Source organism: Ornithodoros turicata, chromosome 9 (assembly GCF_037126465.1).
Source record: "Ornithodoros turicata isolate Travis chromosome 9, ASM3712646v1, whole genome shotgun sequence".
NCBI lineage: Eukaryota > Metazoa > Arthropoda > Arachnida > Ixodida > Argasidae > Ornithodoros > Ornithodoros turicata.
The window spans coordinates 4,567-20,599 of record NC_088209.1 but is presented as its reverse complement, the minus strand read 5'-3'; the positions used below and the strand labels follow the sequence as shown (position 1 = coordinate 20,599).

Genomic DNA, 16,033 nt, shown 5'->3' with positions numbered 1-16,033 from the left:
ACTAAACACGCGTGTATGTGGTATTTCACGCAAGAGTGGCTGCCTGTAGAACTTTGCATGTTTACGCTTTCGACTTATGGCATTGTTTTCAAATGATTTGTGATTATTTTTATTTTGTACGTGCGGACTCAACACCCGTGTATGCGGTATTTCACGCAACAGTGGCTGCCGGAGGAACTTTGCATGTTTATGCTTTCGACTTATGGCATTATTTTCAAATTATTTGTGATTATTTTTATTTTGTACGTGCCGACTAAACACGCGTGTATGCTGTATTTTACGCAACAGTGGCTGCCTGAGGAACTTTGCATGTTTACGCCTTCCACATATGGCAATATTTTCAAAGTATAGGTGCTTCTTTTTACCTTGTACGTGGAGAATAAACTCGCGTGTATGCGGTATTTCGCGCAACAGGTGCTGGCTGAGGAACTTTGCAGGATTATGCTTTCGACATGTGGCATTATTTTCAAATTATAGGTGAATATTTTTATTTTGTACATGCAGACTAAACACGCGTGTATGCGGTATTTCACGCAACAGTGGCTGCCTGAGGAACTTTGCATGTTTACACTTTCGACATAAGCCATTATTTTCAAATTATAGGTGATTATTTTTGTTTTGTACGTGCGGACTAAACTCGCGTGTATGCGGTATTTCGTGCAACAGTGGGTGCCTGAGGAACTTTGCATGTTTATTCTTTCGACATATGGCATTATTTTCAAATTATAGGTCATCATTTTTATTTTGTACGTGCGGACTAAGTTCGCGTGTACCCGGTATATCGCAAAACAGTCGCTGCCTGAGGAACTTTCATGATTATGCTTTCGGCATACGGCATTATTTTCAAATTATAGGTGATTATTTTTATTTTGTACGTGCAGACTAAACTCGCGTGTATGCGGTATTTCGTGCAACAGTGGGTGCCTGAGGAACTTTGCCTGTTTATGCTTTCAACATAAGGAATTATTTTCAAATTATAGGTGATTCTTTTTATTTTGTACGTGGCGGACTAACCACGCGTGTATGCGGTATTTGGCTCAACAGTGGCTGCCTGAGGAAATTTGCATGTTTGTGCTTTCGACATATGGCATTATTTTCAAATTATAGGTGGTTCTTTTTATTTCGTACGTGCGGACTAAACACGTGTGTGTGCGGTATCTCGCGCAACAGTGGGTGCCTCAGGAATTTTGCATGTTTATGCTTTCGACTTAGGCATTATTTTCAAATTATAGGTGGTTGTTTTTATTTTGTACGTGCGGACTAAACACGCGTGTATGCCGTATTTCGCACAACAGAGGCTGCCTAAGGAAATTTGCATGTGTATGCTTTCGACATGTGGCGTTATTTTCAACATATAGGTGATTCTTTTTATTTTGTACGTGCTGATTAAACACGCGTGTATGCGGTATTTCCCACAACAGAGGCTGCCTAAGGAACTTTGCATGTTTATGCTTTCGACATAAGCCATTATTTTCAAATTATAGGTGATTCTTTTTTTTGTACGTGCGGACTAAGCACGCGTGTATGCGGTATTTCGTGCAACAGTGGGTGCCTGAGGAACTTTGCATGTTTATGCTTTCTACATATGGCATTATTTTCAAATTATAGGTCATCATTTTTATTTTCTACGTGCGGACTAAGTTCGCGTGTACCCGGTATATCGCAAAACAGTCGCTGCCTGAGGAACTTTCATGATTATGCTTTCGACATACGGCATTATTTTCAAATTATAGGTGATTATTTTTAGTTTGTACGTGCGGACTAAACTCGCGTGTATGGGGTACTTCGTGCAACAATGGGTGCCTGAGGAACTTTGCATGTTTATGCTTTCGACATATGGCGTTATTTTCAAATTATAGGTCATCATTTTTATTTTGTACGTGCGGACTAAACTCGCGTGTATGCGGTATTTTGTGCAACAGTGGGTGCCTGAGGAACTTTGCATGTTTACACTTTCGACATAAGCCATTATTTTCAAATTATAGGTGATTATGTTTATTTTGTACGTGCGGACTAAACTCGCGTGTATGCGGTATTTCGTGCAACAGTGGGTGCCTGAGGAACTTTGCATGTTTATGCTTTCGACATATGGCATTATTTTCAAATTATAGGTCATCATTTTTATTTTGTATGTGCGGACTAAGTTCGCGTGAGTAGTAATGTAACAACCCAAGATTTACACAGAAAATCCACGGCAAGTATTGCACATTTTACTTTAAATTATTTTAAAATTACTTTAAAATTTTTAAAAAATTTAAATTTTTAAAATTTTGAAATTTGGCAAAATCTGACTCAGTGCAATACTTGTCGTGGATTTTCTATGTAAAACTCGGGTTGTAGGAAATAAAAAACTAGATAGAAAGGAAGCAGACAGTAGGAAATGATTTATTTGAAAATCAACGACGCCATCTTGAAGAAATCACGCCGGGGCGACTGGAGCACGACGGTTGCAGAGGCAGGTGGCACGCTAGTTCCAAGGCATCACACCAGATGGCGCCAGCATCGTAGCTCTATACGAGAAACACAGAGAACAAGAAAGTACTAGCGACACGTAAAAATGGCAACACTGCTCGACAAGTCTAACCATGCCAGAGCGCGGGGAAAAGGCCTAACCGCTACTGCTAAACAGCACGGAGAAAACACTACACAATGGGGGAAAAGGCTTAAGGCAATCGACTAGGCCTAACCACAGCGTCACAACACTTCGCGGCTAACACAAGGCGGGAACCACACGATGGTAAACGTGCGTCAACAGGCTTGGACACCGCTAAACAAGTTAAACACTACACAATGGGGGAAAAGGCTTAAGGCAATCGACTAGGCCTAACCACAGCGTCACAACACTTCGCGGCTAACACAAGGCGGGAACCACACGATGGCAAACGTGCGTCAACAGGCTTGGACACCGCTAAACAAGTCTAAACATGCGAGAAAAGGCTTAACACGAGCACGGTAAAACAACGCGCAAACATCGGTAAATCACTCACCTTTTTCCCCGCTGCGACGGAGCGTCCGCTCTCGTCGACAGCCAGGGATCAAGTGACGACGGAGCGAACGACCGCACGTCTTCTCCCAACAAGAGCCAGAGGTGGACTGACGTAAGCGCCACTCTACGGGTGCTACGCATGCGCGCGCTCCTACCGCCACCTGCGAGAGGCTAAGAGAGAAGAGCATTCCTGCGCCCCCTGCTGGCCGTTCTCATTGGTCCAGACATCATCCTATTGTCTCAGGGCTACACTGTTTTTTTTCCACTAATGCTCCTCTAGACAAGGTCAATCTGCAGTGAAGCCACGGTATGACGTCCTCATGCACCTGCGTGGCTCAAGGACGCGTGCGCTCTAGACAGGGGACCTATTATTTATTGAATCACTATCCCAAGGTTATTTCCTTTATTCTTCTATAACGATTGCATAGGAAACTATTGCAGAAGAGCACCATGCATGAAAGCTGATCGTAGGAATTCCAAAGTCTTACTAAATGAGACTTGCAAAAGAACAAAATATCCCAACATGTAACCCCATCAACGGCTAATAAGAGGACTAGGCACTCAACAAACCAACGCGCGCAGAACTCAGGGCAGCACTATCGTCAAGACGACAATGTTCCTTGTCAAAAAAGACAAAATACAAAGCGTTAACAAAGGAAACCATGCATATCGGGGCATGTCAGGACACGTCAGGACAAATTCGCACGACTGTTGGGCAACAGAGGAAAACGAACACTTGAACAGAGTGAAAAGACGCTCACTATCATCGGACACGTACACTACATTCCCTCATTGTAAATCCGCTCGTCACAAAATCCACCTGCATCGTCGAACACCATTCACCAGTGACGAACCACACATCCGCACCCCATCAGAGGCAGACAGAACCCCACCTAAGCTACGCTCTTCTACTGACGATCAACGCAATTGCCAGGATCATAATTACCGTGTCTACATCCACCAGTGTCCAAGAGAGAAGTGAATCCTTGCGTCCCCTGCAGGCCAGTCTCATTGGTCCAGACATCATCCTATTGTCTCAGGGCTACACAGTTCTTTTCCACTAATGCTCCTCTAGACAAGGTCAACCTGAAACAATAGTCTCTCGGTATGCGGTCATCATGCAGGTGCGTGGCTCAAGGACGCGTACGCTCTAGACAGGGCACCTGTTATTTATTGAATCACTATCCCTAGATTATTTCCTTTATTCTACTATAATGATTGCGTAGGGAACTATTGGAGAAAAACACCATAGACAAGATGAGATTGTAGCATTTCATTCCCAAAGTCTTACTGTACAGGAAAAAAAAAAGGTTCAGCAAGACATAAAGTCACACACCTGTCCCCCTCGCGGTTACTCTCTGAACTAAATGAATCGCAAAATTATTAAGAACTGCTCTACTCCCATTCAAGGCAGCACTATCGTCAAGAATATGCCTTGTACAAAAGGAAAAAAACTACATGCAGAAGGAAAGCATGTCAGAACAAGCCCAGGCATGTCAGCACATGTTTGTCAGACAAGGGGGGAAAAAGCGAAAAGAAACAAAGAAGGAAACCAGCATCAAACTATTTCTTCTTATTCAAAAACAGTGCTCATCATAAATCTGCCCAGGACAATACACACTATTTTTCTATTGCCACACTTTTTTCCAGTAACGGTCAATGCATTGCTACAGACTGCGTGACGTCATCACATCCTGTCTGAAGAAGAAGACACCGGCAAAGACTCCTATTATTTATTGAATCGCAAGATTATTTCCTTTGTCCTACTCTTAATGACATTGATTCTCTCATTAAAATTCAACAAAAAGCACCCCGCATATTAACGATTTTCACCCCAAAGGCTCATCATGGTCATTAGAATTACAGTAAACTGCCACTGCTCTTTTAAAATAATAAGTGAGACCACTCAACATCACCTCCAGGCTTATGTAATACATGACCCTTTCTATGCTCATACATTCGTTGTCTGAGGCTACACCTGCGAGCAAAAAAGGCGCGGAAGCCGGGTGGGCAAAGTTCCATTCGCGCATTGCGAGCAAAAAGGCGCGAAAGCACAAGACAGAACGCCTTTACGGGAACACGATGGCATTCCTATACTATATTAATGATTATTGCATTGCAGTTTAGAAAAACTACAACTAAACTATAATTTTAGGAGCCCAACTTTCTATGGAAACTATAATTGCCCTATTACTTGGATCGCTACTAATGAAGCGCTCCAATTTTTTCTCTCTTCCCATTTCAGCCTTGTCATGCAGGGAAGCAGACTCATATCCAAAATAATTAATTTACACAGAGGGTGCCGTGCTTCAGGAATTCCTATCCTGCGCTCAGATGCAAGCATTTCTTCACGGATACCTTTAACAGCTGACTTCCTCAACATATCGAACACCCAACAAAATCAAACAAACAATCAGAGAAACCCTCTTCTCAGCTGCACCATGCGACTTTCTTCTGCGTAAAATCGGTGATTTGAAGAAGAGAGCAGCGAAAAATTGCGCGCGCTTGTGCTCGACCTGAAGCATATGCCAATAAACCAAGAAAAAGGCACTCATGTCTGGTATCTGATAGTGCCACATACACAGACGCATTGTCGCAAAGAAAGCACAGGACACGGATACACAAATTTCCTTAGGTGAGCAGGGAAAAGGCTTAAGACCACAGGTCACGACACATCGCCACGCGGCTAGCACAACATGACACCAACAAGATACTATAGCGGGAAGAACTGCTACACTGCTAAACAAGTCCAGACATGCCACGATGGCGTCACAAATCAGGAAGAAAAAAAAAACAAAAAGAAAAAAAAGCACACGCACGCACAGAGGACAACGCATTAAACACACGGAGCGCTCAGGAATAATCGTAGCGTCACCGCACATCGCTACGAAGCTAAACGTCTAACACAAGACGACACCAACAAGATATTAGCGAAGGGTAAAAATTGCAACACTACCGAACAAGTGCAGACATGCGACATCGCATACAAAACACTGCTCATCGGGGAAAAGGCCTAAGCCTGCGGCGGATCATCATAGAGCGTACACAACTTCATTTTTTCTATTTTGCGTAAACTAAACGCGGTCTGCTTGGAAAACGACGTACAAATTTTCTTAAGGAGCAGAGAAATATTTCTACTCCGTGCTCAGATACCAGCATTTCTGCTCAAAAACCTGCAAAATTAAACACTGCTTACTTCGTCAAGATATCGAACAAAATCAAACAAACAACTCCACTTCCACTGGTAGAACACTATTCAGCTTTTACGCAGGAGGCTTTCTTCTACATAAAAAGTAAAGCAAATAAGAAAAGAGCAGCGAAATATTACACGCACATTTGCTTGACTTAAAAAACCTGAAGCATATGCCAATAAACCAAGAAAAAGACACTCATGTCTGGTATCTGATAGTGCCACATACACAGACGCATTGTCCTTGCGTAAAGAAAGCACAGGACAGGGATACACAAATTTCCTTAGGTGAGCAGGGAAAAGGCTGAAGACCTCAGGTCACCACACATCGCCACGCGGCTAGCACAACATGACAGCAACAAGATACTAGCAGCGGGAAGAACTGCAACACTGCTAAACAAGTCCAGACATGCCACGATGACGTCACAAATCAGAAGAAAAAAAAAGCACACGCATGCACGCACAGAGGACAACGCATTAAACACACGGAGCGCTCAGGAATAATCGTAGCGTTACCGCACATCGCTACGAAGCTCAACGTCCAACACAAGACGACGGCAACAACAAGATATTAACGAAGGGTAAAAATTGCAACACTGAACAAGTCCAGACATGCGACATCGCATACAAAACACTGCTCATCGGGGAAAAGGCCTAAGCCTGCGGCGGATCATCATAGAGCATACACAACTTCATTTTTATATTTTGCGTAAACTAAACGCGGTCTGCTTGGAAGACGACGTACAAATTTTCTTAGGGAGCAGAGAAATATAGAAATTTGTACTCCGTGCTCAGATACCAGCATTTCTGCTCAAAAACCTGCAAAATTAAGCTCTGCTTACTTCGTTAAGATATCGAACAAAATCAAACAAACAACCCCACTTCCACTGGTAGAACACTATTCAGCTTTTACGTAGGAGGCTTTCTTCTACATAAAAAGTAGAGAAAATAAGAAAAGAGCAGCGAAATATTACACGCACTTTTGCTCGCATAGCTATAAGAGAAAAAAATAAATAAAATAACAACGCACACGCTAATAAACTGTGACAAAGACACCCATTTCTCCGATCAGATAATTATTGCATAATGCTATATACTCATTTGCATTGGCCCTGCGTGAAGAAACCACAGGACAGGGATACACAATCTATCTTAAGCGAGCACGGAAAGTCACTTCTACTCGAACAGCTTAATACCATAAAGTCTGAATTTTTGCAAAGAAAATAAAGCCTGAACAGCGCTACGAAGGTGACAGACACATACTAACAAACAAACAAACACTTCTTCGAGTCTGTATTATCTTTTAAAAAATAACGAAAGCACACATAAAAAAAAAATCAAATCGGCTAGGTAGCCTTCCAGACGTTGTGCCTTAAAGTTGGCTGCACGCAATGTGCGGAAGCATGCTGTGAAGCCAATTTGCGGTTTTGCTGGATGCACATGAAGTCCGATTCCAATTGGAAATCGCGCTAAGGACGTGCCAAACGTGGAATTTTCGCAAGATTAATCCCAATACCTGGAATTCTATTCATTTTAGCGGGAATGCTGGCGCTTGTGCTCCATTATTCTAAATTTTCGAATATTCGAATTTCTCGATTATCAAATTTTCGAATACGAATAGGGTTCGAATATCAACAATATTCAAACAATATTCGAAAGTTCGAATATTCGCACACCTCTAGTGAATACTGACACTCAACGATATATAACAAAAAACAAACAAATTCCATTCTCATGAACTCTCCTCTGCCGAGCGGCTTTCTCCTGCTCTACCTGGATGCTGACTTTTTCCCCCCTCACCTACATTCTGAGTAAAAACAGTGACAGAAGAAAAGAACCGCGAAAAATTACACGCATTTGTGTCACAGGACAGGGATACACAAATTTCCTTAAGTGAGCAGGGAAAAGGCTTAAGTCGGTACCGCTCAGGAATAATCGGAGAATCACCGCGTATCGCTACGCGGCTAGCACTTGAACAGCGCTACGAACGTGACAGATACATACTAACAAACAAACAAACAACAGCAGGACCGGCGTCGGGCACTCATAAAATACCCTGCCCAAAACAAAGACTTCGCCAGGTTCGCGAGGCAATTCCATCAAAAACGCTCGTCCTATCCTACAGATAGCAATGCAAACGCGACTGCTCTTATTTTTTAAACCACTATTTCACGCAATAGTACATAAATGTATCACTCGTGTCACACGAAAAGGCAAACACTTACTTGTCAAGTGGGGTCCCAGCGCGTGCGCGCGCGCACACACACTAACATTTTCACACTCACAAACACAAAGTCTATTTTCACAACCACATAAATCCATATTATTTATCAGGTCAATAATTATCCTACCATCGCCAAAAGACGGTACAGACATGTATGCTTACGCAAGACAATCGGTCCTCGTTCCGGATGTAATAGGATATCGCCACTCGGCCGGCGCGAACCAATAAAGAAAGAAAGGAATGCATGTTCGCTACGAAGAAAACGGTGCCGTGCTTCTACGCAGCGATCATTATACAGACGCGTAAATGTGAACATCATTCGCTACACACTGTAGCTCTCATCATTTTTAAACCAAACCGTGTTCATAGGTCTTCACTAAATAGGTGAGCCGATAATGACTCCAAATAAAATCAAATCAAATAATCATTCCAGCATCGCTGGCTGCAAGCTTGGGTACCCAACAGAGCAGCGCGCTCCCATCAACACGCCTTGGGCTGACCTTACACACCCGAAGCCTTTTCTGAATACATTCTGCAGGCGCTGGAATAAAAGATTTATCGCGAGGGTACTACGATGTCAGCTCTGTTGCTGTTTAAGTGATAAAACAGTGCGCCCGAACCGCGAAGCGCGCGCGGACCCGGTCTCGCGGTTTGGACTCGCGACGCGCGCGATTCCCCGCGGCGCGAGCGCAACGCGGACCCGTTTTCGCGGTTTGGACGCGCGCTTCGCGGTTCGGGCGCACTGTTTTATCACTTAAACAGCAACAGAGCTGACATCGTAGTACCCTCGCGATAAATCTTTTATTCCAGCGCCTGCAGAATGTATTCAGAAAAGGCTTCGGGTGTGTAAGGTCAGCCCAAGGCGTGTTGATGGGAGCGCGCTGCTCTGTTGGGTACCCAAGCTTGCAGCCAGCGATGCTGGAATGATTATTTGATTTGATTTTATTTGGAGTCATTATCGGCTCACCTATTTAGTGAAGACCTATGAACACGGTTTGGTTTAAAAATGATGGGAGCTACAGTGTGTAGCGAATGATGTTCACATTTACGCGTCTGTATAATGATCGCTGCGTAGAAGCACGGCACCGTTTTCTTCGTAGCGAACATGCATTCCTTTCTTTCTTTATTGGTTCGCGCCGGCCGAGTGGCGATATCCTATTACATCCGGAACGAGGACCGATTGTCTTGCGTAAGCATACATGTCTGTACCGTCTTTTGGCGATGGTAGGATAATTATTGACCTGATAAATAATATGGATTTATGTGGTTGTGAAAATAGACTTTGTGTTTGTGAGTGTGAAAATGTTAGTGTGTGTGCGCGCGCGCACGCGCTGGGACCCCACTTGACAAGTAAGTGTTTGCCTTTTCGTGTGACACGAGTGATACATTTATGTACTATTGCGTGAAATAGTGGTTTAAAAAATAAGGGCAGTCGCGTTTGCATTGCTATCTGTAGGATAGGACGAGCGTTTTTGATGGAATTGCCTCGCGAACCTGGCGAAGTCTTTGTTTTGGGCAGGGTATTTTATGAGTGCCCGACGCCGGTCCTGCTGTTGTTTGTTTGTTTGTTAGTATGTATCTGTCACGTTCGTAGCGCTGTTCAAGTGCTAGCCGCGTAGCGATACGCGGTGATTCTCCGATTATTCCTGAGCGGTACCGACTTAAGCCTTTTCCCTGCTCACTTAAGGAAATTTGTGTATCCCTGTCCTGTGACACAAATGCGTGTAATTTTTCGCGGTTCTTTTCTTCTGTCACTGTTTTTACTCAGAATGTAGGTGAGGGGGGAAAAAGTCAGCATCCAGGTAGAGCAGGAGAAAGCCGCTCGGCAGAGGAGAGTTCATGAGAATGGAATTTGTTTGTTTTTTGTTATATATCGTTGAGTGTCAGTATTCACTAGAGGTGTGCGAATATTCGAACTTTCGAATATTGTTTGAATATTGTTGATATTCGAACCCTATTCGTATTCGAAAATTTGATAATCGAGAAATTCGAATATTCGAAAATTTCGAATAATGGAGCACAAGCGCCAGCATTCCCGCTAAAATGAATAGAATTCCAGGTATTGGGATTAATCTTGCGAAAATTCCACGTTTGGCACGTCCTTAGCGCGATTTCCAATTGGAATCGGACTTCATGTGCATCCAGCAAAACCGCAAATTGGCTTCACAGCATGCTTCCGCACATTGCGTGCAGCCAACTTTAAGGCACAACGTCTGGAAGGCTACCTAGCCGATTTGATTTTTTTTTTATGTGTGCTTTCGTTATTTTTTAAAAGATAATACAGACTCGAAGAAGTGTTTGTTTGTTTGTTAGTATGTGTCTGTCACCTTCGTAGCGCTGTTCAGGCTCTATTTTCTTTGCAAAAATTCAGACTTTATGGTATTAAGCTGTTCGAGTAGAAGTGACTTTCCGTGCTCGCTTAAGATAGATTGTGTATCCCTGTCCTGTGGTTTCTTCACGCAGGGCCAATGCAAATGAGTATATAGCATTATGCAATAATTATCTGATCGGAGAAATGGGTGTCTTTGTCACAGTTTATTAGCGTGTGCGTTGTTATTTTATTTATTTTTTTCTCTTATAGCTATGCGAGCAAAAGTGCGTGTAATATTTCGCTGCTCTTTTCTTATTTTCTCTACTTTTTATGTAGAAGAAAGCCTCCTACGTAAAAGCTGAATAGTGTTCTACCAGTGGAAGTGGGGTTGTTTGTTTGATTTTGTTCGATATCTTAACGAAGTAAGCAGAGCTTAATTTTGCAGGTTTTTGAGCAGAAATGCTGGTATCTGAGCACGGAGTACAAATTTCTATATTTCTCTGCTCCCTAAGAAAATTTGTACGTCGTCTTCCAAGCAGACCGCGTTTAGTTTACGCAAAATATAAAAATGAAGTTGTGTATGCTCTATGATGATCCGCCGCAGGCTTAGGCCTTTTCCCCGATGAGCAGTGTTTTGTATGCGATGTCGCATGTCTGGACTTGTTCAGTGTTGCAATTTTTACCCTTCGTTAATATCTTGTTGTTGCCGTCGTCTTGTGTTGGACGTTGAGCTTCGTAGCGATGTGCGGTAACGCTACGATTATTCCTGAGCGCTCCGTGTGTTTAATGCGTTGTCCTCTGTGCGTGCATGCGTGTGCTTTTTTTTCTTCTGATTTGTGACGTCATCGTGGCATGTCTGGACTTGTTTAGCAGTGTTGCAGTTCTTCCCGCTGCTAGTATCTTGTTGCTGTCATGTTGTGCTAGCCGCGTGGCGATGTGTGGTGACCTGAGGTCTTCAGCCTTTTCCCTGCTCACCTAAGGAAATTTGTGTATCCCTGTCCTGTGCTTTCTTTACGCAAGGACAATGCGTCTGTGTATGTGGCACTATCAGATACCAGACATGAGTGTCTTTTTCTTGGTTTATTGGCATATGCTTCAGGTTTTTTAAGTCAAGCAAATGTGCGTGTAATATTTCGCTGCTCTTTTCTTATTTGCTTTACTTTTTATGTAGAAGAAAGCCTCCTGCGTAAAAGCTGAATAGTGTTCTACCAGTGGAAGTGGAGTTGTTTGTTTGATTTTGTTCGATATCTTGACGAAGTAAGCAGTGTTTAATTTTGCAGGTTTTTGAGCAGAAATGCTGGTATCTGAGCACGGAGTAGAAATATTTCTCTGCTCCTTAAGAAAATTTGTACGTCGTTTTCCAAGCAGACCGCGTTTAGTTTACGCAAAATAGAAAAAATGAAGTTGTGTACGCTCTATGATGATCCGCCGCAGGCTTAGGCCTTTTCCCCGATGAGCAGTGTTTTGTATGCGATGTCGCATGTCTGCACTTGTTCGGTAGTGTTGCAATTTTTACCCTTCGCTAATATCTTGTTGGTGTCGTCTTGTGTTAGACGTTTAGCTTCGTAGCGATGTGCGGTGACGCTACGATTATTCCTGAGCGCTCCGTGTGTTTAATGCGTTGTCCTCTGTGCGTGCGTGTGCTTTTTTTTCTTTTTGTTTTTTTTTTCTTCCTGATTTGTGACGCCATCGTGGCATGTCTGGACTTGTTTAGCAGTGTAGCAGTTCTTCCCGCTATAGTATCTTGTTGGTGTCATGTTGTGCTAGCCGCGTGGCGATGTGTCGTGACCTGTGGTCTTAAGCCTTTTCCCTGCTCACCTAAGGAAATTTGTGTATCCGTGTCCTGTGCTTTCTTTGCGACAATGCGTCTGTGTATGTGGCACTATCAGATACCAGACATGAGTGCCTTTTTCTTGGTTTATTGGCATATGCTTCAGGTCGAGCACAAGCGCGCGCAATTTTTCGCTGCTCTCTTCTTCAAATCACCGATTTTACGCAGAAGAAAGTCGCATGGTGCAGCTGAGAAGAGGGTTTCTCTGATTGTTTGTTTGATTTTGTTGGGTGTTCGATATGTTGAGGAAGTCAGCTGTTAAAGGTATCCGTGAAGAAATGCTTGCATCTGAGCGCAGGATAGGAATTCCTGAAGCACGGCACCCTCTGTGTAAATTAATTATTTTGGATATGAGTCTGCTTCCCTGCATGACAAGGCTGAAATGGGAAGAGAGAAAAAATTGGAGCGCTTCATTAGTAGCGATCCAAGTAATAGGGCAATTATAGTTTCCATAGAAAGTTGGGCTCCTAAAATTATAGTTTAGTTGTAGTTTTTCTAAACTGCAATGCAATAATCATTAATATAGTATAGGAATGCCATCGTGTTCCCGTAAAGGCGTTCTGTCTTGTGCTTTCGCGCCTTTTTGCTCGCAATGCGCGAATGGAACTTTGCCCACCCGGCTTCCGCGCCTTTTTTGCTCGCAGGTGTAGCCTCAGACAACGAATGTATGAGCATAGAAAGGGTCATGTATTACATAAGCCTGGAGGTGATGTTGAGTGGTCTCACTTATTATTTTAAAAGAGCAGTGGCAGTTTACTGTAATTCTAATGACCATGATGAGCCTTTGGGGTGAAAATCGTTAATATGCGGGGTGCTTTTTGTTGAATTTTAATGAGAGAATCAATGTCATTAAGAGTAGGACAAAGGAAATAATCTTGCGATTCAATAAATAATAGGAGTCTTTGCCGGTGTCTTCTTCTTCAGACAGGATGTGATGACGTCACGCAGTCTGTAGCAATGCATTGACCGTTACTGGAAAAAAGTGTGGCAATAGAAAAATAGTGTGTATTGTCCTGGGCAGATTTATGATGAGCACTGTTTTTGAATAAGAAGAAATAGTTTGATGCTGGTTTCCTTCTTTGTTTCTTTTCGCTTTTTCCCCCCTTGTCTGACAAACATGTGCTGACATGCCTGGGCTTGTTCTGACATGCTTTCCTTCTGCATGTAGTTTTTTTCCTTTTGTACAAGGCATATTCTTGACGATAGTGCTGCCTTGAATGGGAGTAGAGCAGTTCTTAATAATTTTGCGATTCATTTAGTTCAGAGAGTAACCGCGAGGGGGACAGGTGTGTGACTTTATGTCTTGCTGAACCTTTTTTTTTTCCTGTACAGTAAGACTTTGGGAATGAAATGCTACAATCTCCTCTTGTCTATGGTGTTTTTCTCAATAGTTCCCTACGCAATCATTATAGTAGAATAAAGGAAATAATCTAGGGATAGTGATTCAATAAATAACAGGTGCCCTGTCTAGAGCGTACGCGTCCTTGAGCCACGCACCTGCATGATGACCGCATACCGAGAGACTATTGTTTCAGGTTGACCTTGTCTAGAGGAGCATTAGTGGAAAAGAACTGTGTAGCCCTGAGACAATAGGATGATGTCTGGACCAATGAGACTGGCCTGCAGGGGACGCAAGGATTCACTTCTCTCTTGGACACTGGTGGATGTAGACACGGTAATTATGATCCTGGCAATTGCGTTGATCGTCAGTAGAAGAGCGTAGCTTAGGTGGGGTTCTGTCTGCCTCTGATGGGGTGCGGATGTGTGGTTCGTCACTGGTGAATGGTGTTCGACGATGCAGGTGGATTTTGTGACGAGCGGATTTACAATGAGGGAATGTAGTGTACGTGTCCGATGATAGTGAGCGTCTTTTCACTCTGTTCAAGTGTTCGTTTTCCTCTGTTGCCCAACAGTCGTGCGAATTTGTCCTGACGTGTCCTGACATGCCCCGATATGCATGGTTTCCTTTGTTAACGCTTTGTATTTTGTCTTTTTTGACAAGGAACATTGTCGTCTTGACGATAGTGCTGCCCTGAGTTCTGCGCGCGTTGGTTTGTTGAGTGCCTAGTCCTCTTATTAGCCGTTGATGGGGTTACATGTTGGGATATTTTGTTCTTTTGCAAGTCTCATTTAGTAAGACTTTGGAATTCCTACGATCAGCTTTCATGCATGGTGCTCTTCTGCAATAGTTTCCTATGCAATCGTTATAGAAGAATAAAGGAAATAACCTTGGGATAGTGATTCAATAAATAATAGGTCCCCTGTCTAGAGCGCACGCGTCCTTGAGCCACGCAGGTGCATGAGGACGTCATACCGTGGCTTCACTGCAGATTGACCTTGTCTAGAGGAGCATTAGTGGAAAAAAAACAGTGTAGCCCTGAGACAATAGGATGATGTCTGGACCAATGAGAACGGCCAGCAGGGGGCGCAGGAATGCTCTTCTCTCTTAGCCTCTCGCAGGTGGCGGTAGGAGCGCGCGCATGCGTAGCACCCGTAGAGTGGCGCTTACGTCAGTCCACCTCTGGCTCTTGTTGGGAGAAGACGTGCGGTCGTTCGCTCCGTCGTCACTTGATCCCTGGCTGTCGACGAGAGCGGACGCTCCGTCGCAGCGGGGAAAAAGGTGAGTGATTTACCGATGTTTGCGCGTTGTTTTACCGTGCTCGTGTTAAGCCTTTTCTCGCATGTTTAGACTTGTTTAGCGGTGTCCAAGCCTGTTGACGCACGTTTGCCATCGTGTGGTTCCCGCCTTGTGTTAGCCGCGAAGTGTTGTGACGCTGTGGTTAGGCCTAGTCGATTGCCTTAAGCCTTTTCCCCCATTGTGTAGTGTTTAACTTGTTTAGCGGTGTCCAAGCCTGTTGACGCACGTTTACCATCGTGTGGTTCCCGCCTTGTGTTAGCCGCGAAGTGTTGTGACGCTGTGGTTAGGCCTAGTCGATTGCCTTAAGCCTTTTCCCCCATTGTGTAGTGTTTTCTCCGTGCTGTTTAGCAGTAGCGGTTAGGCCTTTTCCCCGCGCTCTGGCATGGTTAGACTTGTCGAGCAGTGTTGCCATTTTTACGTGTCGCTAGTACTTTCTTGTTCTCTGTGTTTCTCGTATAGAGCTACGATGCTGGCGCCATCTGGTGTGATGCCTTGGAACTAGCGTGCCACCTGCCTCTGCAACCGTCGTGCTCCAGTCGCCCCGGCGTGATTTCTTCAAGATGGCGTCGTTGATTTTCAAATAAATCATTTCCTACTGTCTGCTTCCTTTCTATCTAGTTTTTTATTTCCTACAACCCGAGTTTTACATAGAAAATCCACGACAAGTATTGCACTGAGTCAGATTTTGCCAAATTTCAAAATTTTAAAAATTTAAATTTTTTAAAAAATTTTAAAGTAATTTTAAAATAATTTAAAGTAAAATGTGCAATACTTGCCGTGGATTTTCTGTGTAAATCTTGGGTTGTTACATTACTACTCGCGTGTACCCGGTATATCGCAAAACAGTCGCTGC

The 16,033-nt window shown here is 43.6% G+C and overlaps 2 long non-coding RNA genes across 2 annotated transcripts; one reads left to right on the top strand and one right to left on the bottom strand.

Annotated features, from left to right (window-relative positions):
* Positions 1–2,367: 2,367 nt before the first annotated feature.
* LOC135369168 (uncharacterized) lies at positions 2,368–3,942 on the bottom strand. Its single transcript, XR_010414943.1, has 2 exons — positions 2,988–3,942; positions 2,368–2,510 (listed from the first exon to the last, which is right to left on the bottom strand). It is a non-coding gene; the product is annotated as an uncharacterized LOC135369168 (long non-coding RNA).
* A 10,265-nt stretch (positions 3,943–14,207) lies between these two features.
* LOC135369167 (uncharacterized) lies at positions 14,208–15,782 on the top strand. Its single transcript, XR_010414942.1, has 2 exons — positions 14,208–15,162; positions 15,640–15,782. It is a non-coding gene; the product is annotated as an uncharacterized LOC135369167 (long non-coding RNA).
* The last annotated feature ends 251 nt before the right edge of the window (positions 15,783–16,033 follow it).